This window comes from Tachysurus fulvidraco, chromosome 26, assembly GCF_022655615.1.
Source record: "Tachysurus fulvidraco isolate hzauxx_2018 chromosome 26, HZAU_PFXX_2.0, whole genome shotgun sequence".
Classification (NCBI taxonomy): Eukaryota; Metazoa; Chordata; class Actinopteri; order Siluriformes; family Bagridae; genus Tachysurus; species Tachysurus fulvidraco.
In genome coordinates, this window is record NC_062543.1 from 5,213,974 (window position 1) to 5,241,963 (window position 27,990).

The 27,990-nt window shown below is 36.6% G+C and overlaps 1 protein-coding gene and 1 long non-coding RNA gene across 7 annotated transcripts in view; one reads left to right on the plus strand and one right to left on the minus strand.

Annotated features, from left to right (window-relative positions):
• The window catches only part of zmp:0000001168 (signal-induced proliferation-associated 1-like protein 2), a 64,778-nt gene that overhangs the window by 2,685 nt on the left and 34,103 nt on the right, over positions 1-27,990 (plus strand). Inside the window, exon 1 of one of the 6 annotated variants that reach the window (XM_047809214.1) lies at positions 26,621-27,027. The exons of the other annotated variants lie outside the window; for them this stretch is intronic. The gene's annotated coding sequence lies outside the window, so the exon portion shown is untranslated. Of the gene's footprint in view, positions 1-26,620; positions 27,028-27,990 lie in introns of those variants that run through there. 6 annotated transcript variants of the gene reach the window in all.
• Positions 4,670-26,769, minus strand: LOC125140296. Its single transcript, XR_007139592.1, has 4 exons — positions 26,630-26,769; positions 20,619-20,860; positions 20,070-20,275; positions 4,670-6,477 (listed from the first exon to the last, which is right to left on the minus strand). It is a non-coding gene; the product is annotated as an uncharacterized LOC125140296 (long non-coding RNA).

A 27,990-nucleotide genomic window follows, 5' to 3' on the forward strand; every position in this document is an offset into this window, starting at 1 on the left:
TATTTCAAATGCTGTTGTGGAAATTTGCTAAATGAAAACAAACAAACAAACAAACAAATAAATAAATATCTGGCCCATTTTTACCTGAAATGAACTGACTATCAGCTCTAATATGATCCTGAGTGATTCAATATTACAAAAAAACACAATTTTAATGCTTAGTAAGCACACGCTCAACAACCCAATCTCATCAGAACTCCACCCATTAACTTTAAGCTTCTTATAGGTTTAAATAAAAAAATCATGTGAATTGTATACATTTGTATGTAGGCACAGAGATTAGAAAATGTTTTCAGAGTTGTTCTTTTCAGTTTATTTATTATTTTGCACAATATAATCCACTGCTTTATTAATAAAATCCTGCACTTTAACATGGCCGCCTCCTCGGTAGGTGCAAGAGAGTTTTACCCTGTTCATAATGTACTGGCGTGTTGGATATAAAGAAAACATGATAGCTTTAAATTAAAAAAGAATTGAACAAATGAATGAAATTTGCAAAACTAACATAAAAGACATGATTTCTGTCAGACAGGACCTCCGCTTGCATCCCCTGTCATATCCCAACTTGCAGTGTATGAACAATATATATATATATTATATATATATATATATATATATATATATATATATATATATATATATATATATATATATATATATATACATATTTGTATTTTACTCACAGTTGTGTTCCAATAAATTAGTTCAAAGATTTTAGAGAGCTGTTCCCACATGAAATCTATCTATCTATCATCTCCTGCTAGATATTGTTATTTTATTTTAAATATTTTATTTGAATTTAATCCCTGAATTCTGTTGTCCTCAAAATATAATTCAAATTATATTTTATTATTTATATATTATTATTTATATATATATATGGAATAGAATGGAATATATATATATATATATATTCCATTCTAATGTCTGGAATTTTTCCACTGATGTTATAACGTGACACGGTTTTCATGTGGGAACAGCTCTCTAAAATTTTTGAACTAATTTATTGGAACACAACTGTGAGTAAAATACAAATATATATATACATATATAAAATAATAAAATAATAAATATATTATAAATATGATATATAAATAATAAAATATAATTTTTATTATGGAGATGGTAGATAGATAGATAGATAGATAGATAGATAGATAGATAGATAGATAGATAGATAGATAGATAGATAGATAGATAGATTTCTATACTCATTTATTTAACCAAAAACTTTAAATAAAATATTTATTTATTAATTTACTTAAGATGAATTATTATTAAAATGAATTTATTTGTATTTATTATGAACGTGATATGCTTTAAAGTAAACAACCTCTGTGGTGACAAATGTTCCGGTCAAAAAGGAGTAAAGAAACACCAACAGAAATAAAAGAGTACTCGAGGATCGCACTACATCAGGCCCGTGCCATAGCTGAGTAAGAGCTACAAGGGCTTTAAAGCATGCTTTCAATTTACATAATAAATGAAGCCAGTCAGAAACGTTAACAGCAGCAGAGTGTTAGATAAGTGCTGAACCTGTGATCTGTGGTCAGCTGAGTGTTAGACACGACCCCTGCCTGTAATGTCTTTTTCTTCTATTAAAATAAAATCCACACCATTAGCTATCGCATTTCTAATACACTGAGCGACGCTCACAGCTTCAGTGACGCTGTTACAGCCCGAGTGTGTTAGAGGAATTTTTCAGCTCTGAGAGAAAAAAAATGAGCGAATGTTCGTGAAGGTTGAGATGTATACGAAATATTTAGATCAGAATGAAAAGATATCTGTTTTTGTTGTAATGTAACTTCCCATTTTTTCAGGAAACACTTCATGCCTCGCTGTCTCACACCAGCACATTAAACTTGGTGTGTGTTAAAATGGCACGCCTAAATATTACATGCTTTGACCTAAATGATGAGAATTGGTGCAGACACTACAGCAGGACTGACGATGTACGATGAGACGTGTGTGTTTTCTGCATTAGATGGCGAGCTCTCTTAATGTGAGACTGTTAAGACATATGTACTATATGTCTCATTCGCTCCGTCTGTCTGATCTTCTGTATCATTTTCTGTAGCTCCAGAGACACATAGTCCCCCTTTGCTGTTATAATAATCTCCACTCTTCTGGGAAGTCTTTCCACTAGATGTTGGAGTGTGGCAGTGTTAGTGAGGTCAGGCACTGATGTTGTTTGAGAATGTTTGGGGTTCAGTCAGTGTTCCAGTTCATCCCAAAAGGTGTTGAGTATGCTTGAGGTCAGGGATCTCTGTAGGAGATTTGAGTTCTTACACTCCATCCTTGGTACAGCTTGTTTTGTGCACACAGGCCTCTTAGTTCCAGTAAAGGGAAATGCTACAGCACACAAAGACATTCTATTATACTGTAATATGTGCTTCCAAATTTATGGCAACAACTTTATTTAGGTCAGGGGAGTCGTGGCCTGGTGGCTAAGGTGTTGGACTACATTCAGAAGGTTGGATGTTCAAATCTCAGGTCCACCAAGCTGCCACTGCTGGGACCCCGAGCAAGGCCCTGAACCCTCGATTTCTCAGAGGTATAAAATGAGATAAAAATATAAGTTGCTCTGAATAAAGGTGCCAAATACCGTAAATGTTCAGGCGTCCCTAAATGTTTGGCCTTTAATGTATTTGCAAAACATCCATGAAACAGTTAATTCCTGTTCTCGCTTACATTAGAGCAGCTATTATTAGCTGTTCTTTCATCAGCATCTCTTAGTTTCGCTCTTGAGACAAAAATGCAGCTTGTCATGTTATACAGTAAGTACTATATTCCCAATGTTGAAAAGAAACCTACTTACAGAGTGCGGACACCGGAGACCAGAAATATTAATGTCTGCTTACGGAAAACTTCACTAATCTACATTGACATACATCGTTGACCTGTTTAATGACAAGCGTCCCCTCTTTAAGTCCCAGTGTGAGCTGGTTTCTACAGAAATGCTAACCTTTTAGAAAAAGTGCATTCATTAAGATGATCATTTTTGTGCTTAATGTGTCTGTAGTGTGGTGTGTTATGATCGTGATATATTGTGAAACGTATTACTGAATAAAATGGTACAGAGTTAGGTTTTATATTGTGCAACATCCACAAGACCAATGAATCCACTCGATTGTGGTATTGCTTTTATTATAGCAATGCTAAACATTCAATACTTCACCAGCATCTCTCTCTCTCTCTCTCTCTCTCTCTCTCTCTCTCAAAAAAAAAACAAAAAAAAAAACACCCACAGCTTTTCATTTTAACAGAGAAACCCGAAAGCGAAAACTACTCTGTTGAAACTACTCATGCTGGGAAACTTCACTGTGACTGTTCCACTAACACCAGTAAAAATAAATAAATAAATAAATAAATCTACTAGCAAAAAAGTAAGAAATTCTCCACATCGATGATTATAGTATTTTCTTTAAGTTTCAGTTTCTGACCTATCAAACTGGACAATTCAGGAGTCATCACCATATATTTTAGCTGTAGTTCACGTTTGAGTTTTCCACCCTCTTTAGGGTCTGGTTGTACAATCCGCTCTCTCTGCTCCGACCTCGAACAAAAGCGAAGGCATGCTGCATTAACTGAAGAAGAAAAGACTCCTTCCATTAATGCAGCGTTTTCCCAGAGCGCTTGTTTGCTTGTTCAGACCAGGATTCTCTCTCTACCTTGTATAAGACAGAGTGGAGTATTATTGCAATAAGGATAACACAGGCTCATTTGTAGCTCCTTGCACAACAATAAAAAAGCAATGAACCATGGAGCGGAGAGGAAAATGAAGATATTTTATTGTTTTTTTTGTTTTTTTTAATACATGGTATACACTGATGGGTTTGCTGCTTTCAGGGATAACGGGTCATTTCGTGTGGAATCTGCGCTTCGAGCTAGTATTATTAAGCACACTGAATGACTTTGGATGAATTTACAGCAGAAATCACTCTCAAGTTCCGGTTTCAGCTCACGAGTAGCTGCGTTTTGCATAAAAGCCACCACCAAGAGTCGTTTTCCTCGTGATCCTATTAGCATAAATGCACATGTGTGATACTGTAACTATTCCCACAATAGGCTTTCGCCCTCATCTTCTGCTATATTACGGCATTAGGCATCAACTTTTACACACTGAACAGCGCAGACAAAAAAGGAAAACATACTGTAATTCCAAAGCCTGAAGGAAAGTTAGAGTTTGGTGCAAAAATCTGCACCCCCCATGTTTCTTTTTGGGAATTTGTAGGAAGTCAAGAATAATTTGTCTATATTACAATTGATCTATGACCATGTGTGAAGAAGGAAGTGTAATAAATCAGTCTGAAGGCAATAAGTGAGCATGAAAATGATAGGACAATCACATTCACTGCAAAAAAGATATCTTTAAATGAAAATATCTTATCAATACCAGCAAACCTGTCTAACTAATATTGGCAAATCGATCAATCTAATTCTCATTATGAATTTATTTCATCTAGAATATAACATTATCCATCCTGTTTATAGATTTACATTTCTAGCTTTCATTTTCTTATTTGCCTGGAAGATAAATTTGCTTCTTTTTAGAAATAAATGCTTTGAACAGGCTTAATAATCATAGGTACATTTGGTTTATTGTAACCGTACAGTACAAGGCTAGATATTTCAGACCGTATTCAAGCCAGTTGAATTATTTGTTTATTTTTCCTAAGGGGTGCACAAACTTTTGCACTGAACTTGATTTACTCTGAAATGCAATTCATATTTGTGACTGAGTGAAAACTGGTTGGTGCAGTAAATGGCAGCACATCCTGTCCCTCTACACACACACACACACACACACACACACACACACACACACACACACACACACACACACACACACACACACACACACATACACACAGTACTGGATTACTGAAGAGAGAACAAAGCTTTCCACAGTGGCTCAGATGGAGAGGATCAATAAGTCGATCAATGTCACTTCATCAGATGTGATCGATGAGATTCGTTCTTGCTTTACATCTCCAAGCCTCACACCTCTAAAGGAGACCCCTGATTTTTTGAACATTCTGTAAAAAAAAAAAGGTATTTATGCAGCGACTGACTGTTTATTCTTTTTTTTTATGATGGGAAGTGTTATTGTACTTAAGTACATTTTAGTTTTATGAGCTTCCTCTTGCTATTCATTTCATTTACAGCTATTAGAAATCAATTCTTGTGAAATCCTGTGAAAATAAATTAACTGTGTGCAAAATTCACATGAATTAAGTGAAGGAAAAAAAATGCTATATACTTTAAAGCAGAGCAGTTATTCTGTATTCTTCATATTTTTTGTCTTGGTTTCTTGAGATTACTAAAAATGAATAACAAATGTCAATTTTAATGGCTGTGACAAGAACATGAAGGTTAAAAAAATTCCTTCAGGTATTTATTTGGTGCGTTTCTATATTTAATGTTGGATCGAGTCTGTATTCATATACCGTACATGCAAGTTCATGAAAAAAAATTTTTTAAATGTATACTTTAAGTTCCCTAACAGATAAATGGGAATATTATGATCTCATGCAAAGGACAAGGTGAAATTCACTGTGAAATTGAAAGCGAATGTCGCGGTGTTTAATAACAAACACATGTGCAATCATGCGTAAAATTCTGTGAAAATAAATGAACCGTGTACAAAAATCACAAGTAAAAAAATAATCAAGGGAAAAGAAAATAATAATACAGTAATGTTAAGAAAAATCGTGCGGAAATAGCATGAGGCAATAATTGATTCATCTGAAATAATAGAAATATAAATGAATTGTGGAAAAATAAATCATGTGTAAAAATCACATTGTTCCTTTCATTTCAGGACAAAACATAATATGGAGATTTTACACATTCAAGTGTTAGTTATCTGATCGTTCATTGGTTCATTTGTTAGTCCATGTGACTCATCATTTAGGGCTGATTTAAGAAATTAAGTTTGCAAGAACTGGTTTGATTGAGTATTTGTTCATTTGAGAATTTTGTAACGCAGATAAATGTGTGCTGTGTCATGAAACACCCAAAAAGATGAATAATAAATTCCTCCAGTAGCAGACAAAGGAATGAAGCGAGAGGTTTACTCTTGAGAACAGGGCTGGTGTATGAGCGAAAGCGTCAGGAGAGAGCGATGGAGGAGGTTTAAGCCTCTCCTCTGAGACTCTAATCGGCTCATGGTGACACGAATGCCTGTGTCTGCTTTTGTCACCAGTCCTCTAGGTACCATATTACTCATGAGAGCTCAGTTCCTTCTCTCTCTCCCTCTCCCTCTCTCTCTCACACACACAGCTTCACACTATGTCTTACTCTTTATCTGTCTCTCAGCACTCTAAAATCTCCAGCAAGAAATCTGTCCATTCCGTCTGTCTCTCTTTCTGTCTTTCTCTCGTTTTCCTCTGCAGTGTCTGCAGAAGCCATCCTCAGATTTATGTTCATCCCTCAGCACCGGCTGAGCATGGAGACGGCCTAGCGTAATGGATTCTGAGGGCAAAAAGAGAAGAAAAGTGACAGAGAAGGGTGAGGAGGCGAGAAAGATAGAAAGATAGAGCTGATTCTTAGCATCTGCTCAATACATTTCATTGAAAGAGAAAAAAGAACAGGTTAAACCCAGAACCTTTGAGTGTTTTTAAGCGTTTGTTTGTCTGGGTTGAGATTATACATGAAACTCAACAACAGATGTTTCTGTTGTAAGATAAAGCCTATTTCCAAAGAATAAGAACGCTAACTAACAGAGAATCCTTGAAATGTCTAACTGATTTGATTGGGTGTTTAAATCTAAATTTGCACCAGTTGTTTCCTTTATCCTCCTTTTTTTTTTGGTACATAATTTATTTTGTAGAGGGTATCATCGAAAATGACATACCTCGCAGCATTCCCAGCTTACAGTGTTGTGATGCTTCAGAGAAATTCAATTAGTTTTTCAAGGTAAACAGCAGGAATAAATAATCACAAAAGACACACGATATCTCTCACACATTGCAAACAGCAGTGATTCGGATTGCTGTAAATGCAGCCAATCGTCATCCATACAGTAAACAGATACCTGCAATCAGAAATAATTCCCACTCTTATTATTCACATGCTTATATAAACATCTGAAAGCAAATACAGTCTTCTTTGTATGTAATTCCAGCATTTTGCTCAGGTCGGATCTGTCTGTCTTGATGGTTCACATTAATATCTGTTTTTAATGTCAGCGCACCAGTCCCCTGAAACCCCCTCCGGTGGCACATCAATATCAATTACTTATTTGTGAGACATGCCCCCGGAGTACAAGAAACAAATGGACACACCAGTAATGCAAGCCTGCGTTGTGATTCGTTCAGGAGAACATAGACAAGTTTGTTAAGGTACTTTCTTAGAGAACTGTTTTAAACACAATTGGTTTGGTAGCTATTCATTCCACTATACGGATAAATGTAGGTGGGCACCTGATCATTACAACCATATGTAGGTGTTATGAGGGTCAGACCAATGACACAACGCAACTGCTGTGCACAACGCAAGCTCCATAAAGACATGGTTTGATGGGAGTAGAGTGGACCCTGACCTCAAACCCCAATGAACACCTTTGGAATGAACATATAAATATCTCTTTTGACTGAGTAACTGAGTGAGATCATATTTCCATTACTAGTGTTACAAAATCTAGTAGAAAGCTTTCACAAAAGATTAGGAGAAAAGGAAGGACCACCTATCAATGCCCATTGTTCATGCTTTTGGCCATAAATAATGGATATATGTATGTACACACTTATATTTGTGATCACACAATATGGTCACACAAGATGAAGATAGGTTCCCTTTCGGAGTCTGGTTTCGTCTCAGGGAGATTTTCATTGCCGTCCTCGTCTGTGACTTACTGTAATTACTGCATTTATTTATTTTTCTAAAGCTGCTTTGGGACAAATATACTTTGATAAAAAAGTGCTACACAATTAAAATGGAATTGACATCCATACACTCCTGTTATAAAAAGGCAGATTTTTGTTATGTAAACCATTATAAATCATGTCAGAACTTTTTCTGTCCTCAATGAGAAATTACAATGTATAGAATTTCAGAAACATAAGAAAAAGGTTTAAAAAAGGAGTAACCAGGTTGCAGAAGTGTGTATCGTCTCCATTCTATCCAACGTTCATTTGGAGTTTATCTACTAAAGCACCAATTTCCGCACTGCGGTCTCCATTATTGCTGTCCTCCATTGTTGTTTTGTCATGCTGCTGTAAATGGACGACGAAGAGGACAACAATGATATGAGTGTGCACATTGGAAAAAAGACACACTAATGACCACAAAATGTGTCCATTCTGGATCTGGTCACATGGCCATATATTATATATGTATCCATACTAGGAGTACCTACAAAAGTGGCTAAGGTCTGATTGGAAAAGTCCTGAAGAAGATTTGTGTCACTTTATGGTGGAAAATTGGATTTGTTTAACTTTTAACTTTGCAATATAATCAAAAACCTGATGTATTCATTAGAAAGCTAACTGGAAAGATCTCTGCATTTTTTGACTGGTTTACATACTGATCTGAAATCAATTGAACTTACTAGTTCATGGTTGAGTAAGAATACACTAGTTTGCTAATTTCTGTGTGAGTTTAGATTCTGTGAAGTTTCTACAGTACACTGTTTTGCCGCTCCTCTGTAGACGAGTCAAAAATCGTCCCTCATTACCATGATAATCGTGACAAGAATCAAAACTCAATGTAAATGCCTTTTTTTTATCTGCTGACAAATGGCCATTAGGGTGCCAGCGCTTCAGAGCAGTGAGAAGGAAAAGAGATGATAGTTCTTGTAGCAGCATCTCACGGCAACTCACATCATTGTGTCTCCCTGCTGTCAGCGTTGTGATGATCAAAACCACAGAATCAGTCTGCAAATGTGTCTGAGAGGGAAAAACGGAGACATCAGATTCAAATGACAAAATCTGCAGAGAGTTTAATGTTAGTGTTTTATTCCTGTACTGCTATTGAGACAGGAGTGTGTGTATGTGTTTGTGTGTGTGTGTGTGTGTGTGTGTGTGTGTGTGTGTGTGTGTGTGTGTGTGTGTGTGTGTGGGTGGTTGGGTGAGAGAGAGAGAGAGAGAGAGAGAGAGAGAGAGAGAGAGAGAGAGAGAGAGAGAGAGAGAGAGATCATGATGTCTTTAGTGAAGAAATGGTCTCTGTAGTAATTGGCATTTTAAAGCCCTTGGCTGTATTACTAAGAATAGAGAGAAAGCAAGAGATTTCAATTTAGAGAGAGAAAGAGATAGATAGATAGATAGATAGATAGATAGATAGATAGAGAGAGAGAGAGAGAGAGAGAGAGAGAGAGAGAGAGAGAGAGAGAGAGAGAGAGAGAGAGAGAGAGAGAGATGTAATTTTAGTTGCCAGAAGTTTTAGACGTGAGCTCTTTTCTCTTTATGCAGGAAATGCAGACAGGATGTGATCTCATTCAGCAGTGGTTGAACACTTCTTGGTGTGGCCTTGGCATGTGGCCGGTTTAAGGGTGCACACTGAGCTGAAAGCTTCTCTCTCTCTCTCTCTCTCTCTCTCTCTCTCTCTCTCTCTCTCTCTCTCTCTCTCTCTTTTTTTTTAAGCACTACATCACATATCCATACCAATCAGTTACTAATCAATTTCTACGCCTGAGCTCTGAGCTACGAGATTTCTTCGGTTTTTTTTTTTTTTTTTGCATATTTACTTATATTAACAGGAAAGAAAGAAGCCATTTGCTTTAACATTCACAGACATCTAAGTGTAAAAATACTTTATTCCAGTGTCACTGGAACATCATCTGCACTGTTAATAACAGTTGTGGTTACATCTGGCCGGGCGTTAACAACAGCGCTTTATGGGACAAATGAGTTAATTATGTCAACATTTTTTGGTGTTTTTGCATATATTAGCATATTTGTTTAAAGAATAAATCACTTTGGGGCATGCTGTTAGAAGAAAATGTCAAATTTTCACAGTGCAAATGGTTTTCCCAGACTGCCACACATATAATTGGATTCAGCAATCCAATAATCCCATTTTTCACTCTAGTGCTACTTTAAAGGCACTTCATTTCGACGGAGCACATTGGAGTTTTCTTCCGTTTCTTGGTTTTTGTGCTTGCTTTGGCATACAGATCTGGCTTTGGGGCTCTAGATCTGGAAAGCAGTTCCTAGATCAGCTCTCTTCTACATTACTCCACGTATCGACACGTGGCTGCTACGGTTAGCAGTGTCTACACATTACATTAGGATCCCATTTAACATTGATTTAAAGCGAGGATCAATGCGGTTGCATTACATTTTTACTCATGCTGTCTAGTGACAGATAGATAGAGTGACTGAGAACCAAGGGAGTGTGGGTTTTCTAGCTCGTACTTATGCTAAATACCAGAGTACACACACACACACACACACACACACACACACACACACACACACACACACACACACACACACACACAGACACAAATACACAGAAGGCATTTGTGAGCTGTTTCAATTTACTTCTGTCTGCCCCTGACAATTGCTCGATTGTTTAAGTTGGGTTATGCTGCTCTCGAGTCCTGCTGTGATCTGATAAAGGTGCTTTTTAATAGTGGCCAGACGATTAGAGAGATGGAGAGAAACTGAAGAAAAAAAACAGAGAAACACAGTAATTGACAGACTCAGAGATTGATCCAGGCTTTTAGTTCACTTGTATCTTATTCCCATTTGCACCCACAAATCACACATTTACCTGCTAACCGGTAGATAAGTAAAAAAATAAAAAATAAAAAAAACCTGAAAATCTTTGATTATTTTGTATGAATACAAAACAGAGGCATATTATAGAATCTTACAGTGAGATCAGACAGCAATAGAGAGCACAGTTTCACATTCAATCGATTCATTTAGTCAGAAATCCTAAATCCTTTCTCTGCAATTGTTTTTTCAGTTCAGTAAACTTAAGTGCTTCAAAAAGGAAATGCGCATTGCGATAAAAAAAAAAACAAAAAAAAACTTATTATTCAACATCTAGGCTGCACATATTAATTTAAAAACCTATATAATTCAATATTTCCTGAGAAAAAAGTCTTTTAACCAAATACATTTTGCCGCTAGAAGCTTGAACCTGCAGCTAGTCTGAGTGGGTGGTTATATAGACTGCTAAGTATAGACCTTGCTTTTAAATAAATATGGTACTAAATGCTTGCTTTTAGTGTAACAGCGTAACAATACAACTCTTTGGCTTTTTGCCCTGAACACTTATTAGTGTTATATTGCCACATCAAGAAATTCTAGAGGAAAAAGAGAAAACATTTCAATAAATGATCCATTAAAATACTCATTACTTTCTTTCGAACATTGGAAACACGTTAAAATTGTGTTTTACATTAAGCGTCAATTACGGCTCCCAATTAAGGCTTGCAGATATTTATTAGAACAATAAACTTTATATAATTTGGGCTTTTCATTTATTCTGTGACGTTCAATTTCACAATAATTTATTGTATCACATTTCACAATATCCTTAGCGTTTTATCCTTTATCATATTTCATATATCTTGTAGAATTTTTAAAATATATAACATTATATTATTATTATTATTATTATTATTATTATTATTATTATTATTATTATTATTATTATAATATACCGTACAACTCGATAGCTAAGACCAAGGTTGAAAAAAAAAAGTTATTCACAATTAAACAGAAGCAACATTCATTATGATTTATTTCTGGCTTCATACTTTATCCTGTCTTTCATTGTTTCCAGTAACCATGCTGCCTTTTGAACATGTTTACTATAGAACTAGAGAAATCCGCTCGACTTTTTATAAATCTTTCGCTGTCAATGTCTAACAATGGCCATATTTCATTGCCGCATGCTATCATTCATTGTTTCCAGTAGCCAGTGTGTGTCATTATAGAAATATGCTAGCCGGCTGCAATGGTAGTAAAATGGCACAGATGAAGAAAGCAAGCATCACTGTTCGTACATGAAGAAGTCTATTCATCAGATTCTTCGACTCCTCTGACATCGCCGTTACGGCATGTAGTGGCAGATTAATACAACCAGTAACAAATTAGTTCTTTTTAATCACTCGTACTCGTCGGGAATCATGATTGATCTGGGATTATTGGAACTCAAGACAAATGCAAATTTCTTTTTTTTTTCTTCGTCTTCTTTTCTTGTTTCTTTGCTCACCACTTGTTCGCCATCTGTTTGCATAACGATGGATCAATGAATCAATATCTCTCCCTGGATAAAGAGCAGCTGTTTTAGTTAAAACATTCACAAAGCAAGGCTTCATGATCTGTCAGAAAATGGTGGTCAATTTTCCACATGGCAGTCATTGTTGCCAGGTGCAGACACATTTAAGGAAGTGAAAAGAATGAAGAGATCTGAATTATACAATAGGAAGGATATGCATGCTCAGTGATGGGCACTATTTCTGTTACATGTATTTAAAAACACTTACGTGATACACCTTTTAAATATGTGGAATTGTAAGTTAAGAAATAGAGACTTAGCCATAGACTTATACTTATTCTAGCTACAGAGCTGGATCTAGATTTAAGTGCTATCTAGATAATTGGATGTGAGTGTGTATGCTAACTTACAAGCTAGAGGTGTTTGTAAGCTAGTTAGAGAGCTGGATGTGAGTTTGTATGCTAGCTAGAGCACCGATGTGAGTGTGTATGCTAGCTAGACGGATAAATGTGAGTTTGTATGCTAGCTAGAGGGCCGATGTGAGTGTGTATGCTAGTTAGAGGGATAGATGCGTGTTTGTATGCTAGCTAGTAAGCAGGATGTGAGTTTGTATGCTAGCTAGAGGGCCGATGTGAGTGTGTATGCTTGTTAGAGGGATAGATGCGAGTTTTTATGCTAGCTAGTAAGCAGGATGTGGGTTTGTATGCTAGCATACATGCTAGAGGTGTTTGTATGCTAGCTAGAGATCTGGATGTGGGAGTGTAAACTAGCTAGCAGGCATGCAAAGCACATGATCCTGTAGCTGTGTAGAAAAAATGAAACATGAGAAAATAACAGCAAGTAACTTTTCTGTGGTAATTTAATAGAATCCAAGGACAGAGTATATTTAGCTAGATGACTTCCTAATTTTGGTCAGATTATCTGTGTGGATTCTGAAGGTCACTACTTCAGAAATGTTAGCTATCAAGGCATGTCCTTATGTGGAACTACTTATCTCATATATAATACTCTATTTTTTTTTTTACTGTATCAGTATGAAAAATGCATTTTGTCCATGCCTGTGTGAAATAAGACATTTTTTGCTCTTCCTCCACAGCAATAATAATTGATTTGTCAGATACAGAGTATTTGGCCCCATATCTACCCAGCATAATTGAAAGAAATATTGAAGATCAGTGTTTGCTAAAGCCATGATATTTCAGGACACGCACCCTCGCTTATCTAAGCGAGTAGTGATAGAGCTGAGAGGGAAGAGTGAGAACCGGCAGTACTGCTGTAATTTATTTTTCTGTCTGCCTTTCACAGCACAGATTCTGGTCTTTGCCGTGGACTGTGTCATGCTGAGAACCAGTGGACCATTGGCTTTTGCTTGTGCGTGTGTGTGTGTGTGTGTGTGGGTGGGTGGGTGTGTAAGTGGGTGGGTTTCTTTTCACAGAGTATATACCTTGCGTGCATGTGTGTGTGTGTGTGTGTGTGTGTGTGTGTGTGTGTGTGTGTGTGTGTGTGTGTGTGTGTAAGTGGGTGGGTGGGTTTCTTTTCACAGGGTATATATATATATATATATATATATATATACTGTATATGTGTGTGTGTGTGTGTGTGTGTGTGTGTGTGTGTATTGTTTCAAAGCAGTTGTAGGGTTGAATACTGTAACGATGAATCTTTTGTAAAAGGAAACGAAGCAGGTCACATTTCTTAATGTGAGTTGAAGTAGATGAAGAAGAGAGAGGAATAGCTCAGATCGCCTCTTTTCTGTAAGGCCCAGCTGCAGAGAGATGTTATCAGAGACACAGAACACAGTGTGGTCAAAACATAATGGTCCCAGTGATCCCAGTGTCTCTCTCTCTCTCTTTTTTTTTTTTGAGACAGCTGTTCTTCCTGCCCCCATGGGCAGCTGGCCACATGTCTGCAGGGGTCTTGTGCACATGCACAGAAACACTACAATTGCACAGGAACTTGCACATGCATGCACATGCACTGAGAGGAAACACACAGCTACATTCAGTCACAAGAGGAAGTCAGAGAAACTCATCCAGACACAAAGACACTCGTCACATACACTGCCCTTGAGCTGTATTATTTTTAACTCAGAATCAGTTCTCACCCAATTTAACGAGATAACATGCATTTAACAGAGAAGCTGAACTAATAGCCAATGGTGTGTGACCGCATAGGGCTGCTAGACTGACATGAATCCAGCATCATCATTCGCTTCTCTGCCTAGTGATACACTCTTAAAGTGAAAGCGTAGCCTTGGTACTGAGATCACAGGAATGACACCAAAGCACTGATCTAAAACAACACAAACAATCATAACACACAGGAACATGCACAAGCGCATGCAACAACATCTATCTATCTGCCATGAACATAGAAAAGGATCGTAGTTTTGTTTCTTTATTTGTTTGTTTATTAACTGACTGACTGACCAGTTGTTTGTCTGATCATTGATTGAGGTGAAAAATCATGTTTAAGCGCTATAAAGTTATTGTTATTAGATTACTATAGATTTAAATCTAATTTTTAAATCACTTGAATTAAAAACATTTATTTACTCTATACATAATGTCCACTTGAACTCGAGTGCCGATTTGAATCAGACGAAGAAATGTGCTATTTATTTATTTTGATTTTATTGATATGCTTTTTAACGCAATGTAACCGGTTCGGATTCTGTGGGTGGAAAGTTCAGAAATAAAAAGCTCTAATGCCTTTACAAAAATAAATAATGATATATATTTTCTCACTGTGACTCATATGTATGTGTTTGCAATCACCAATCCTGTCTGATCTAACGGGCAGTTGGTTGGGAGCCTTTTCTAAATGAACTCAGACATATGACTTGTTGCATTCCTAGTAAATAACTTTCAAATGATTAAAGCCTCACCAGTATGTTCTAATAGATTTGAAGAAAAATAAAAATAGCTAAAATATAAGTAAATGGAGGAAAGACCCTTTTAACCCAGCTTGCTAACCAGCCTACATATTGAGACATAAAATGAGTGTGTCTAATAATAATATAGTAATTTTTGGATAGTCCCTTATGCTTACTATATTATTAGCTATTTTACTGTATTATTAACTATTTTAACTGAATAATTAATAATTATTTATTTATTTAATTAATCATTTTAGTTTCACACTATGGTCACTGGAAACTGCAGTTTTGAGGAAGTAAACACTCTTCTGTATAACCATTACTTAACTACCTTAACTGCTTCTGATACACTGTGATGTATCAATACATTTAAAATACAGCTAGCAGCTAGCATTTAAAATACAGCTAGCAGAGACACAAAAAATGTGAAAGAAACATTTCCTCTGAGAAAACTTCACTATATCAATGATGTTTATTTGAATCTGATTGCGTAGCGTTTGCTGTAGAATTTCCTATGTAATTTTGCAAAATACAAATAACAACAAAATGAGAAACTCTGTGCTGTAGCCGGAACCCGTGTCAGAGCTGTTTTTATAGATAATACCATAATTCAACATCCTGACCTGATGTATCCTGACATAGGATCAACTGAACATACCCAAATGCTCAAATGTTTATATTAAAAATAGCCAAACTGGTCTCAGATCAGCTACATAAAGGATGTAATTATTCAGTGTATATATTTCAGTGTAGAGATTCACACTGCATCATGAGAAGGTTAAATCTCTTTTTTCCTCTCAGCTCACCAAACCTGCATCTGTTTTCCTAAATGGAGACTTGGCTAGTCTTCCCATGAATAATTGAGAAATGTCTAAACCATGCCATTCCTATTAATTATTAAACCACACCAGATGTATGTCCAGTTTATTTATTTATTTATTTATTTATTTTACTGAAGGACAGATTTTGGGTCAGCAAAATGAGTGGGTGTATTTTTTTTTTTTTTTTGTCTTTCATCAGCAGATGTTATAAACAACATAGCCCAAAGGTGGGATTGACCTCACTCTGCTGTGGGAGCCTGGCCAAATGGCTAGGTTACTGCCATGCGACACGCAAAACTGCTTTCTCCTTGGTCATGTCCTACAATTGTTCGATAACAGCGCTCGGTTTGTAAAGGTTAACCATAAACTGAGACTGTGAATTTTACTGAGACATGGTGAAGGTATTCAGGCCTTGAATACTTTAAGACCAAGCTCTTTGGGTGGGGGGCATTGTGTTCATCCTGAGTCACCCTTGGAGCTCAGCCAGAGACTCTAGAAAAACAAATCACTGCCCTTATTGCTGCTGTGCTACCTCCAGTCAATTAGCTCTGAGATGAGCTCAGTAAAAGTGCTAAGGTTCTCATTACCAGCCTTGATTGATAAAATCCCTCCTCTGGATTCTGCATCTTAGCATCCATCTTTACCTCACTGACTGTAAAGATCTAGTGAACACATATACTGTATGTATGTATGTATGTATGTATGTATGTATGTATGTATGTATGTATGTATGTATGTATGTATGTATGTATGTATGCATGTATGTATGCATGTATGTATGCATGTATGTATGTATGTATGTATGTATGTATGTATGTATGTATATATGTATGTATGTATGTATGTATGTGTACATACAGTATGTGCTTTTAATATGTCCTGCAAGTGTGTGCACTGCTCCCATTAGAGCAAACCAGATACATATATTTTCAACAAGACTCCAGGAAAGGTTTTCCCAACATTATGAGTAATGTCAGCGTTCAGAACAGGAGAGAGAGCAGATCCAGAGCAAAGTCACCTCTAACTGGACATGTAGCCTCTTTTCTTCTAGGCAAAGGTTTTTCAGAGGAGGAGAGCAGAGGGCATGGGAGAGCAATAAGTCAGCCAGACGGCCGCCGTTTAGAGTACAAAATAAAAAAGGGGCATATCAAATGAATGACAAAGAGGTAGAGCCAGCCAGAGCCAATTACTTAACAGCCTTTCAGCCCTGGCTGTAATCCAAGAGTTAGAGAGAGAGAGAGAGAGAGAGAGAGAGAGAGAGAGAGAGAGAGAGAGAGAGAGAGAGAGAGAGAGAGAGAGGGCCATGCAAGCATTAGAGAAAAATAGTGAGAAGACAAATGTATTCATTGCTTTGCATAATGTCACTCATTGTGATATTTGGTGTCACCTTCTTTCCTCCTGTCTCATTTCAGCTCAGCGAAGCTAAAACCATGAAAAACCCCACAATAAATCCTAAGCATTGTGTTGTAGTGGAAAGCAATTAAGCAATCAATATTACTGTAGGTCTTGGGATTGGTTGATAAGAACATGGAGAATCACACGTTTGTTTGTTTTTCAAAAAATTACAAAAAATCAATTTCTCTCACTGGTCAATATGGGATTGTATTGAAGGAAGTCTTCCTCATGTTGTCCAGTCAGTGTTTACAATGCTGAAGGGTGTATCTAATCCTTTCTCTGATAACAGGACTGACCATTTTTCAAAGATTCACCAGAGGATAGTCTCATGCCTCATTCTGCATGGCCTCTTTTGGAAATTTTGTAAATTAACCATCACGTGTTTATGCATGATCTTGTAATTTTTTCGGCTCTCAGCTGAATAATCAGCTAATATTTTTTGGCTGCTGGCCTGAAACATTTAAATCCCTGCTCTGGTGCACTCTAAAGACTCCACTTTACATTACCATCTCATGGGCGAAGATGAGTTATGCTTGGATTTCCAGTCTTGAACAGGGCGTTTATCACACGACAGGAAAGGAAAATCAGAAAAGAGAGATCATTAATATCACAGTATTTGCATCTAGACAGGAATGAAATCAGATGGAATGAATAAGGAGACTTATTAAAACTTAAGGAGTCTCCAGATCCAAGCCTAAGATTCCATTCATCTCATCTCTTACGTTTCATCAGATATTTCAGCCGTCACAATTCACGACACTGATGACATAATGAGTCTTAGTATTCAATCTAGAGCATCACAGAATATTTTATTTAGCTTTGTTTACAAAGGAAACATACAAAACTAGCATTAGCTAGCTGATATGTCTGTCCACTGACATATCATTTCATAGCTACTGTACATTACATCAGTTATCTTGGATCAATTATTATTGCTGTGAAGAAGAGTGGGTTTTGTTTGACATTTGCAAATGTCTGTACAGCTGACTATATATTTTTTTTTCATTGCATTGTTGATTGTTGACTTCCTGGATAGTCGTCAAGAACAATATCCTGGGTAAGAGCTTTAGTTTTTTCCTCACTACAAACTCCTCGTCCTGATTGTATTTTGAGCTGAAGACGTTTTATCGGGTTTCTTATACTGTAGGAAGATGATGTATTACCTCTGCATGGCATTTGCACACAGCACAGTTTGTGTCCTACTTTGCTTGGATTGCTGGTGTTAGGTCACGATACTAACATACATCCAGATTACTGTCTTATTGTGTTCATTAATGCATTAACATACACTATTCTTACATCATGTACTTTCAGGTGATATTAGATTTTGATATCTGAGCACTTTTAATTTAACTTTTTAATTCATTCCTTTATTTCATTAATTGTTAAATAATTTATTAAATCGTTTTTGAATTGATTTACGATTATAAACATAATCAGAACTATTCCCTGAGCCAAATTGTATGTATTATTTTGAAACTCCTTTTTATAAGCTATTACTTCTGAGGAATGTGAGAAGAAAGTTGATATCTAACTGTACCATCAATTAGAGCCACATTCAAGTCTTCTGATCAACATTTGAGCTGCAATATTTTCCACCGTAGAAGGATAACAGCAGCACTAAATAGTTTATAAAATACTGTAATAATACAATAATAAATATTATCAAGCTTTTCCTATTTTTAGTCATTTTTATTGAATTTTAAAAGACTGGTTGTTCTGTACATTAGACTTTGTCTTTGCTGTTTCACATTTATTATATTAGAACTGTAATTAGTCACACCTCACTGTGTGCAATTATTATTATCAATATTCATAGCAAGCTCTAACAAGGCCATGAAAATAATCCCAGTGCCAAATCACATTTACAACATCAGCATGTTCATATTTTGCATTTTTCTACTATGTCTCTGTAGAATTTATTTATCTATCTATCTATCTATCTATCTATCTATCTATCTATCTATCTATCTATCTATCTATCTATCTATCTATCTATCTATCTATCTATTTTGCTGCATTACAATTGCTTAAATTTAATAAATTTAAGTTCTATATAGTTTTTCCCCTTGGCCTGTACATAAAATTCTGTTGTTGTTTTTTTTTTATTTAATTTAATTTTTGTCCACATCCATTTTTTTAAAACTTTTTATTTACTATTCTTTTTTTTATTTCTATTACCTTTTTATTCTATATTATTTTTTATTTTCTGTTTGATTTTAATTATTTTTATTCTATTTTATTCTACTGCTTATGTCACAGACAGTCTAAAAGCATTTCACGACATGAATTTAAAATAATGCATAAGATATCGAATGAACATGTTTTGAATTGTACCATGGAGGGGAATCAAATTTTTCAGAGATAACACCATTGTATCACTTATTGTATGAGTGTTAATTCGTAAATTCAGTATTGTCGATAGTCGTTGTTCTTAATGTTTGTGAAACTTTGTGGTCTTCTTATTATAAGACTTCTCTTACACAGGCACAAACCACATGAATTATAACAACTGTGTTCCAAAATTTACATAGAATTATTGAGCATTAGCCAGAAAAGATTAAGACGAGCCCATGTGATCAGGAAACTCCCACATATTCTCTGCAAAAGAGGTGTCTTCCTTTGGCATTATAAAAGAGGACACAATGACACACTTTTTCATCTCACTAGTGACATCACTTCCTGGATAGGAAGCTGCTCCTACAGGAAGGAGGGGGATGTAAAATAGGAAAAGAAAAAAGGTACAGCAAGCATATGCTGACAGAGATGAGCCTTCTGTCACTATAGCAACCCACCGTGGTGCCCTCTGACCCCATTTTTCCATTGTTCCATCCTGACAGAACAAATAGTGCACACTCCAGCTTTGTACGCGGCTTCACGCGTGAACCAAACAGGAAGATGGCTGAAATCCTCCCACAGACTCATTACAGCAACCTCCATACCTCTAACATCGACGTTGGTATGATTTGGCCCATGTGAGAGCATAGGTCAGGATAATGTTCTAAAGAAAAGGAAAGAGGAAGGAGAAAATACTCGATGTGATGTCATAGGCTGTGAGTTTAGGTCAGGTTGTACATTACAGATTGAATTGCAGCAAAGTTCAGTTATTGTTTATTTTAAGCGTAGATCTGTTTAAATGATCCCAGATCTTCATGTTGAAGAGTTCACATTTCCAACATTTTACTCTTAACAGCACATAGTCCCCAGAAGCAGAAACCCATCCCCTAAACAGCAGCCCCACAGATGATGTTTGAAGACTTATAATTTGAACAAACAAGTAGAAATTCTGTCAGACACTATCACTATCACACTATCTCACTATCAGCCCTTGTACTGTGCATCACCTAGAATGTTGTCCTGGCTCCTCTTGCCATTAGGAACTGACATTAACAACGGCTGTCAGCTTGGACTGTGTGGCAGCTTTTGTGCAGCAGTAGGAGATACAGTCCAAGAAGTTCGTTAATAACCTTCCCAATCTTCTGCGAGTCCAGTTTAAGCCTCTGCCTGCTGTCCGGCGTAATCTGTTTTCCTTTAATCTCCTGGCACAGTCGAGGGAGCTTCTGCGGTTTGAATCGCTTTGTGCCTCCTGCAACAGACAATGTTTGCACAGCCCTACTGTAGAATTGTCAGTCAATCCTGAAATTGATTCTTTTTATACCACAGAAATTTGTCAACCTCGAGTAATTTCTAATTATTTAAAGAAATGGTACATTGTTGTATAACATCCATGAAAAGTTCATTCACTTCATCACTTATGTGTGATGAAGTGAATGAACTCTCTTTTTCTCTCTTTTTCACTCTCTTTTTCTTTCTATCTTGCAGTTAAAATGAGGAACAAATGTCAGCTTGTCATGTTGTCCCTGAAGCTTATCTGTCCTGAAGAATTTCCCATGTTGGGAATGATGATTCGTTTGAAAATTGACCTCAAAAATCTTTGATGATGAGACAGTCACGAGTGTTCATCAACGTGGACACGACATGTTTGTGAGAAACTGATTCTGTCCAGATCATGAGGAACTTTGTGGTAACTGTGTGAAGCCTGAAACTTTCCACCCTGACTTTTGATGTGCTGCGAGAAGCATACATCACTGAGTCTGGTAAAAAAAAAAAAATCTTTCCTGTAGTCTAGTTATTTTAGGTTCAGTATTAGTTTCTTTACATGTGGTAGTAGAGGCTGAGCTAATCATCCTGTTCTGCTTGTACGTTGAATATTCTACATTCTGCATGTTATACACACTACATACAGTATTATATTTCTAAAATCTCCACTCAATATGTGTGTTTTAATCTCCAGCAATCTCTTCTGCTCGAGGACACTTCAAACTCTAATGTATTTTCTCTTACCCATGCATGTTAAATTGCCAACTGGTGAGTGTTTACATGTCAAATGACTTGAGATGAATCGAGAGAATTACAATTGCAAATCTGCCGCTTCAATGCAGTCATTTGTTTCATTTATGCGGCGCTGAGGAAGTGCGCTGAAGTTAACCAGCCGTCTATTTTACACCGCTAGTCATACCATACTGTAGCAAATCTTTTGTCTCTGTGTACCCAAAGTTAAACAGTCGGGTTTATGTTTCGCTTCTTGAGACGTAAGTGAGTGTATTTACAGTAATTGTTCAAGCTGACACGTCTGACCTTTTGAGCTGACAAACAAATTAAGATTTGAGATCTTTTAGATGCAGTGAATATAATAAGGGAGTTCAAAGTCACAAAGGCACAATGCTTGTGCTTTTTTTGTAGAAAGCAATAAAACTTTAAAATATGTAGGAGAGCAGCTACAAATAACCTGATATTGTAGAGATGTAGAAAAAGACTTAATGTAGGCTACAGGAGGTCCATTTAATGAAGTATGGTGAGCAATGGACAGAAAGATTTTGACACTGAAATGCATGGAGCGCATTCTTGTCAATCAATGAATCAATGAATCAGTCAATCAATCAATCAATCAATCAATCAATCAATCAATCAATCAATCAATCAATCAATCAATCAATCAATGAGTCAATCACATTTATTCATAAAGCTCATTTAAAAACAACCAAGTGTTCACAAAAATGCTGAACAAAGGCAACCATAACAAAATAAGAAAATAGTAGCATAACAAACAATAACAGGAATAAAACCAGTCATCCTTGTATATTGTTAGTGTCAATGTCACTGTGCATCTCTGTTCAAAAAAAAAAAAACCACAATATTAAACATAAGTCCAAATTTGCCTCAGCCATTTTAGAGCTTAGCATTACCTTAGCGTATCATGCTATGAAGTATTGTGTAACAAGTACTAAATGTGAACAGTATTTTATAACAGAATTAACATCTATATTAAAAGAAAGTTAACTAGCTACACATGCAAAATACTAAAAATGCATGTTGTGTCTGAAATAATCTGCTGCTGAGCATGTCAGTGTTTAAAAAAAAGAAACACACTCTTTTGCCTCATGGATTAATATAAATACAAAAATACACAATAGACTGGAACGTAACTGCGAGATTGTGGAGTCATTTTTTTTCTGCTGAAAACATGGTATAGGAGCAGGACTGACTAAGAGGAGCAAAGTGATGACATCAGATGGCAGTGATTGGTTAAAACGATGTTCAACAGCAGACAAAATTACATCCGTTCACATCGCTGACAGCAAGCATGTTTGGGCTGGTTGACCATGGGAGTTATGAAATAGTCCTTACCGCTGTAGCTACGAAGGGTTAGAGGCTGTACTAAATGTTATATAGAGGCTGTTCACAAGAACCTAGGTGCTTTCCAAGATACAAAAGAAGATGTTAACAAACACATCATTGTATTTAACCTGGAATCAGATCAGGGAAGTTAAAAAAAAACCATTTACTGTCACCAAGGTCATGAGTCTTACTGTTCAGATCGTTAAAGACCACAGCATATGATAAATAGTGTGAGTAATTTTGCTTAGTCATAAATGTTGGTCTGTAAGCATCATAGAACATTCTAAAATTATATTTTATTTTATTTATTAAAGTATGTAGTCTTATGTGTGCCTATAAAAAAGAAATTATTGCCATACATTGCTGTGGTGATTGCTTATTTTTACTAAACCACAATATTTGGCAATTTGGTTTCATTGACTTGAATTTAAACCATTTCTTGGTCTCATTTAAGCTAAATATTAAAACAAGATTTGGACCAACACCAGGTTGTTAATCTTAGCCAGTTCTAAATCTGTTCTGGCACATATCTGTAAATGGGAGTAAAAGTATTGGCAAAGACAACTATTACATATTGTTTAAGTATTGATTCACACAGTATTGTGTATAGGAAGACGAGGCTAAACGGAAACATTGCATCATAGTGTAAATCAGTATATATTTTAGTCTCTCAGTATATATATTAGTCATCCTCATAATCATCGTTATGAGTCCATAAACCAAATGATTGCATCATGAACATAAGTAAATTGGCTTTACAGCCTTAACATTATACCATAGTGCAACTCGGCAAGGCAATCTCTATGACTCTGATCAAATAAACTATGAGTCTCATTCTAAGAAGCGTGTCCTCCAGAGTGAACGAGAAGTGACACCATTTTTCTCAAATGGGAAGTGATTCTGACTATAAATATTGCTATACTCTAATGCAGTTGTGTGCTCAATGGTGTACTTCAGTGCTTTTTATAACTTGGATACTATAAAACCTCGTACAGAAAGGTAACACGTCAAAAAATAGTGGATACCCATAGAATGGGTTAGCAGCAGATGCTAAGTGCAGGCACTGGGTCTTTTTATACTAACTTATATTAGGGCTGTAACTTATCTACAAAGTTGAGGTAAATGTTGATATTCTTAATGGTTTTGTAACATTTTCAGTGTCATTCCACCTATTCATCATTTAAATGAAAGGTTTAAAAGCTTTTTGCTACCTAGCTAAATTAATAGCCTCAGCCATGACATAGCTTCCATATTTGGTGTCAGTTTTTTCCAGTTGCTTAGCAACAGTGGTCTCAAGTGGTCTTCGAGCTTGTGCTGGCTGCTTCTGTGGGGTCGGTTTTTAGTCAGACGGATAAATGACATAACGGATAAGATTTATTTTAAATAGTATTATTATAGTTTAAATGTTTATCTCTCTTAACACTCAAGCTTTATCAATGTGTTTAGGTTGAAAGAAAGTGTGTTTCCTTACTGCAAAGTTAACTGCTACAGTATTATGCAATTAGAAACCGATATCCAACGCTGCTACTCTAAAACCCTCAGTGACTTCTCAGGGCCATTACAGATAAGTTTGTAATTGCAAGCCATCAAATTAGCTTCAAATTGATATAGACTCATAGGCTTGAAGGCTTGCAATAAGCAATTCTACTGTTTATTCCTGCCAAAAGTGACTGCTTAGGTTTTTTTTTTTTTTTTGTTAAGATTTTAATGTGTTTTATGGAGGATGCCTGGTGGGTGCACTAATGGGCAGGCTATTTTAAAACAGACTGAGACGCTCCAGGAAAGCCTAATTTGATCACCCAATATAAGATCACATTATGAGAAGCAATATAAGACGGTAGAGCCACGAATCAATATGAAGTGCATCGTGCTGGGGGACGCAAAACAGAATGGGTCACATGTGGTGTGTTTGCTGGGTCCTGTGTGACATGTGGGTGAAATAAACACACACATTCAAACACACCCAGACACATGTATGCACTTTTAGCAACACTAACAGCAACTATCTCAGTAATTGTGTGTGAACAATTACTCAACGTAGCTGCTCTGTTACTTTATGCAATGTGTCAAGACACTCTATGGAGCCCCTAAAGTCCAGATCATTGATTTTAAGGTCAAAATTCCTTTCTTTATTTTCCCCTTCTTTTTAATCTTGAGGTCTTGCCAAAAGCCCACCCTTTTTTGTATATGGCTACTCATTGGTTACACATTCAGATCCATACACCAGCAATTTATTTCAGATTCTGTTCTTTAGAGCTGTGTGTGACTTTGCATAATGGCCAATTAGGCTAATTATTCTGTTTAAGTGAAAATAAAATGCCCAGACTGCAACAAGTGCTCATGTGGCATTTCAGTGATGAGCTGAAAATGGCCCTGTGAAAAGCCTTGATCCAGATACATATATTACTGAGATTCAGTCTTATCAAGGTTAAATTGTGGGTGTGTTCTGGCATCCAGCTTCAGATGATGGTGGTATATGGGTCAGAAAAAGTGGTAAGTGTGGGCAAGCACTGAGACTTACTCATTGGTTATCCATGATGGTAGTGTGTGTGGTATTGGTGTGAGTGTACCTGGCATAGCAACAATATTAGGATTGTAAAGATTGCCTACTGTACATTCATCCTGCCTGCGTTATTAGATATCTTATTAGTCACCTTGTATGTACAGGTTAATAATTCATGTTTTTTTCCTTGCACTTTCCTTACATTTTTCAACACTGCTGAACTATATACAGTACACTTGTAACAGTACTACACATATCAGCATGTCATGGTGATAAGCATTGCCTCTTCACACCTCTAGCTTAGTCCTTTTTGCACTTTCAACCAAATTACACATTTCCTTGCTTCTACAGTAGGTTGATGATGTTATCTTTTGTTCCTTCAGTATACAGTATATCTTTTACCTGAGAAGGTCCATGTGATATGCATTTGATTAGCTTTTATTGAGAACTAATCATTTATGTACATATATTAAGGCCCACTTACCATCATTGTTACCACCCGAGAAACAAGGAAAAGTGCATACTGTCTGTATGGGTTCTTCTGGCTTCTTGGGTTCTTTGGTTTCATCCCAATTACCAAAACTTAAACTCTGTGTGTGTGTGTGTGTGTGTGTGTGTGTGTGTGTGTGTGTGTGTGTGTGTGTGTTATGAACCAGTGGTGCATCCATGGTGTATTTCTACATTATATTATAGATAGACAGAGATAGTGATAGATAGACAGAGAGAGAGAGAGAGAGAGAGAGAGAGAGAGAGAGAGAGAGAGAGAGAGATGAATGGAGAGGAAGCCTGTCACATCCTTTCTCTACTCTCTAGACTCACGTGTGTTTTTGAGCGTGTGTGTGTGTGTGTGATGGACCAGTGTTGCATCCATGGTGTATTTCTATATTATATGATAGATAGACAGAGATAGTGATAGATAGACAGACAGAGAGAGAGAGAGAGAGAGAGAGAGAGAGAGAGAGATGGAGAGGAAGCCTGTCACATCCTTTCTCTCCTCTCTATACTCGCGTGCGTTTCTGTGTGTGTATGTGTGTGTGTGTGTGTGTGTGTGTGTGTGTGTGAGAGAGAGAGAGAGAGAGAGAGAGAGAGAGAGAGAGAGAGAGAGAGAGCGAGAGCTTCCATCGCTACACCTTGCGCACTAGACGGTAAACGAAAGACCATGTGAGAACAAACCTCTCAGACTTGTGGCTTCACCGATCCATCCCACTTCCACACTTCACACGTAAATACTGACGTACGAGCTCTCGCCAGTTTCGTCTGAAACGACACATAACGTGAAAGAGACGGCGGAAGAGAGAGAGAGAGAGAGAGAGAGAGAGAGAGAGAGAGAGAGAGAGAGAGAGAGAGAGAGAGAGAGAGAGAGACGTCGCTACTGTACATTCAGCTCGAAACCGTTTCTTATAGCTTTGCTGCACAAATTAAAAACAGGCACATGATAACCGAAGGACTATTTTTCTCTCTGCGGATTGTTTTGTGTTTGCACGCTTTCTGTAGGATGTAAGCTTAAGCTTGTGGTTCATTAAGATGAGACTGATGAACGGTTTGCGCCGTCACTCTTCTGCGCTATGAAGGTGAGTCTGTGTCACTATTTCCGACAAACTGTCACATTCCTTTACATATAAATGACAATAATCTAAAAAAACAAAACAAAAACAACAACAACAACAACAAAAACCTGTACTTGACAGAACAAATGTAGGTTAAGTGTAATCGGATTTATTTGCGTGCTGTAAAATGATCAGTATTTGACTTTATTGGTGCGTAAAAGTTCCTGTGAAGGCGGAAACGCGGATTGTTTTCTGTTTGACGGAAGTTTTGCGTGTTTAAAGACAGATGGTGTAAAAAAAAATCTCCCTGGTGTGCGTAAACTTTCTGCAGCCGGGGACCTACTAACTAAAAATGCCATAAAAACAACCATTAACCATTAACGCTCATTATTCAGATGTTTACAGTGGGGCTATTTGGTCATTTATTGCATTTTATTTCATTTATTTCAATAAAACATTCAGGAAGAATCATATATATATATATGCATATATATATATATATATATATATATATATATATATATATATATATATATATATAAAATAAAAAGCTTTTGATACTTAAACTATCCCTACCTCTGATACCACTATATATATATATATTTGGACATCTATTACATTTTATTCATGAACATTCTTGCATTATGTCCACTGTGCCATTATTTTTAGACATTCATTCATTCATTCATTCATTCATTCATTCATTCATTCATTCATTTCTCTTTAGTACGTTTTGGGAACACTGGGTTCAAGGCATATAAGGATTACATACTGAATGAGATGCATCCTTTTGTTCTATTACATCATGCACGAACATACATACACATTGAGGGCCATGTTATACAGCCAGTCCACCTACCTGCATGTTTATGGACATTTGGAGGAAACTGGAGAAACAAGAGGACACATAGTGAACATGAGAAGCTCCATTAGAGTGTGGAGCACTGAACTAGGGACCCCGAATCTTTGGAGCTACGGTGATTTCCA